We start from the raw sequence: 4,292 nt of genomic DNA, 5'->3' as shown, positions 1-4,292 counted from the left end.
CGTTACCGCAGTAGACACAGAGGAGGCTGTCCTGGCATTCTATGAACCCGCGTTCGGAAGGGCTGGGCCGCCTCCGGTTTTCATCGACCTCACCAGCGACGACAACGGCAAAGGCAAGGGCAAAGCGAACGCCTAAGGCAGCGTCGGAGTGGAGTTTTTGTATTGTTTAATTAATGTTTAAGTAGACTCTGACCGGTGATTGACCGACTATTTATGTTTTATTAAGTTTATTCCGGCCACGTGTTTATCATTTACATTTTTTTTGAACACATGCAAAATATGGGTCTACCTTCCGTTGGAGGCATCAGCCAACCTAAATCATAAATCATAAATCAAAAAACGGATGAAAAGCGAATAAAACGTGTATCCGTTTAGGTCCCCGTGTTGGAGTTGCTCTACTGGGATGCATGCACTGAACGATGACCTCCTGCCTGCCTTCCAAGGCTCCAACACTGTGCTTCGTACCGTACGCATGGTACATGCAACACACCAAATGAAATGAATATTTTGATGAGGTTCACACAAGTTTAAAGCGCCCAAGGCGGCACGTGCCGATCTATCTATTTACTCAAATCTCTCGCGAAAACAGTGGTTTCGATCCTACAACTAAATCCGGCCATGGACTGGATATCTCGCCAACCTGTATGACCCACCGGGCCAACAGGGATTCATCAATCATACTTACGTACCAGCTTTTCAAGTCGCCTCACGCCTCACGGTAGGGTCAAGTCGACATGAATCGGCTCATTATTTGCGCTGAAAATGACCTGGTGCTAGCAGTAGGAGTATCATGACCGCAAAAAGGTTTTGAGGGTGAGGGGCAGGGGAAAACGGAGAGGACACAGTACTTGTACTGGAAACAGATCCAAGGCTCTGCAGCAGTTGACCATCACATCATGATTTACTAGCCGTAACTTTGTGAGTGAGAGTCAGAGGACAGATGTAGCCACTGAAACCAGCCCCGCGTGCGGTAGGGCCCGACGTGTTTTTTTTTTTTTTTGACAGAGAGAGCCCGAGGTGGTTTATTGACGTGCTGTGCTGCTGCGCACACGGCCACACCCACATGCACCCAGCAGCAACGGGTACTCCCTCTTGCCCCTTGGCCAGCAGTTCCATCCATCTACCATCATCCACTTCAATAATCCATCCATCACGTTGAGTACCATACGTACTTATTTATTCCATCAACTTTCTCTATTTCTCTTACACATCAAAATGATCTTCGTTTAAACCAGACCAATGTCATGACATTTTTGATGTATTCATCATACATAAGGAGACATTATATATTTTTTAACCTAGTCCAAATCTTCACCGACCTTGTAGCGTCTGTCATTCACGTCCTATTTTTTCCCACGTCCGGCGAGCTCAACGGAGTGAAGCTTGGGGGTCGCCGGGCCATATATGGGACACGAAAGGTACCCACTTCCCTGTCACATGTCGTACTCTTCCCCGCAAGAGGAGTTTTGATTGAGAACGCCTGCCGGATGCGTATGCGGCGGAGGTACGAACTCTCGCAAAGCCCTCCGGATTGCATGTGGTTTGCGGGAAAACGGACGCGGACAAGGTATATGTGTTGGATGAGAAAGTGTGTCAGTACTGTTTGATCTAGACGTTTGCGGGTTATTTGAGGGTCCGGGTTGAAGATGCCCTAAGCAAAGCAAGGGCACATCATATGGGCTGGTCCCGTGCATTATTGGCTTGTTAAATCACAGATCCAAGTATGATTAACCTCACGACACGAAGCAGAGCCCAAATGATCACTTGCATACATGTGAGCTGAAGGGCCATCCGTTACAGCAAACTAACACTGATCCGCCTCTTTATTTTCATTTTTCTTATCTTACAACAACAAACATGCCTTCGATCGCCTTTAATTGTGTGCCCACTGTTTGATCCAAGTGCGGCCGGCAGGAACAATATCGTAAAAATGGTCCAATTCAAACCACCATATGTGTGTGCCACCTCAAAGGCAACCTCCCTCGCTCTAATTTTATTTCACCAATTAAGTTTAACCTATACACTGCCCCGGCCACACGCATACACAAAAACCATTAAGGATAAATCTCTTTAAGCAGGCTTGCACTGTGCATGAGCAATCAGTAGGCGGACACCAGCATGTATCTTGCACATGGCACCCATGCAACGCAACAACTCCCTTTCAAATCCTCATCATTGGTCGGATCAACATCGACCCACTATTCACAAGCAAATCTCCGATCAAGATCGACAATTTTCGTATTTTGGTTGTGGGGGAATGGTCGCCTACATATACAATCCTGGATAAACCATTGTTTTCACTAGAATTTCTCTTATGAAGCTCCTTTAGGTTGACAACAGGAACGTACATTCACCCGCCAAAAAATGGGAAAAAAAGAGAGGAACGTTCATTCCTAGCCCTCAATTGATCAAGGGGAATTTCAGCCATACATATTTGAGGTACTCCATCCGCTTTTTAGTCTGCATGTAAAATTTGTTTGAAATTAAGCTTTGTTAAGTTTGACTAACTTTATATTATAAAATAGCAACATTTGCAATATGAAATCAATATTATCAAATGCATAGTGAAATGCATTTTAATAATATATTGTTTTAGTATTGTATATGTTCATATTTTTAATATAAATTTAGTCAAACATTGTGAAGTTTGACTTCAAACAAATTTTATATGCGGAGTACAAAGAAAGATAGGTAGTATGAAGAAAATGCATATTTGAAGTATAAACAAATATTTGAATTAAGTAAATTCTAAATATATATATATATATATATATATATATATATATATATATATCATTTTTGTTTAACCCGTTGGGATTTTTAGAAGTCATAGTTAGAACCAATTCATCTATTTCATATCACAACGAGAAGTTCAAAAAAAAAAAAGCTCAATCACATGTTACCAAACAACTGTCGGACATGGTGTTCGCAATGGATGGTGTCGACATGGGGCGGAGTGTACTTGGCGACAGAGGCATCATGGTGGACGACGACGTAGTCCAGGTTGGGTAGGCACGTGAGTGGGGCTGCAGACATCCGACAATGCCCGTGCGCCGGCCGGAGAGGTATATTTAGGGCATCGGACAAGGAGGGTGAGATGCAGAGCAAGGGTGGGGCACAGACGAAGTGGAAGAAAAGTGACCCAGGATCCTTACGGGGTGGTGGTCCGGACTCCAGCAAAGCTCCCTCGGTCTGCTTTCGCTTCACGAGAATTCAAACATGGATACGTGACGACAAACAAAATAAGAGCATCTACAGCCGGACTTGACAAATCCAATTCCTCAATCGTCCGCGGACGCGACCTAGCGTGTCTGCGGACAGTGACCGGTCATGCCTCAAATTAGCCACTCTGCATCGGAGTCTCTCATATTTCAATCCCTAGATCCATACAAAGCATGCACAAGAAATCCTACGTACTACATACTACATAATACCCTAGCTAATCTTCGTCATCGGAGGTGTCCACGATGTTGGTGCCGGGCACAGGGTTGGCTAGGCACTACGAGGCCTGCCGGAGCAGCGACGTCGGTCCGAAGACGAGCTTCGGACCGCAGGGTTTCCGGGGCGATTCCGCGTGGGACCGCGTCATCACTCCGATGTGGCGGGCGCGTCCGGTGCCACTGTATCCGCCTTATATTTAGACTGGATATGAGGGGTGCCGATCAGGCTGGGCATTTGAGACCTGTTTGAGGCCTCCGTCTGGGTCAGATTATCGTGACCGGTCAATGGAGGCCGGCTTGGGACGGCCGGCTGTAGATAGAGGGTTTGCATTGGGCTGCGTGAAACCAGAGAAGCACACATGGGATCCCATGGTCTCGACGGACAGGATACCTTTTGACGAGAAGGCCGCAAGCCGACACGCACACGCACACGCACGGCGGTGCGCGGCGCCGATTTGGAGGCCAAGCGTGCGCCTCCTGCTATCCTCTATCTACTATCCCTAGCCGCAGCAGGCCTCCTGCTCATTTCTCTCCCTGCGCCGCTCTGCTAGCTCCACCACCTCTATCTATCTAGCCGCTATTTTGTTGGTTTGTGTACAATTTTTCTCTGGTGCAGTTGTGATGCCATCTGATGATCTGACCATCGTCTCGATCCGCTCCTCCCTCCCCTCCATGGTCAAGACCTCGCCTTGGAATGGGGACCCGGACGCCCTCCATTTTTACACCAAGAGATGGATAGATAATTTTGGCAGAGGAGGAATCTCCTCCTTGCTCCCGTCCCCTCCCTTCCCTGTATAAAAGGAGCTCCTCCCACACCTAAACTCCTCCAGTACATTCTCTCTCTCTCAAAAA

This window comes from Triticum dicoccoides, chromosome 2B, assembly GCF_002162155.2.
Source record: "Triticum dicoccoides isolate Atlit2015 ecotype Zavitan chromosome 2B, WEW_v2.0, whole genome shotgun sequence".
In the NCBI taxonomy this organism is placed as follows: domain Eukaryota; kingdom Viridiplantae; phylum Streptophyta; class Magnoliopsida; order Poales; family Poaceae; genus Triticum; species Triticum dicoccoides.
This window is presented reverse-complemented; position numbering follows the sequence as displayed.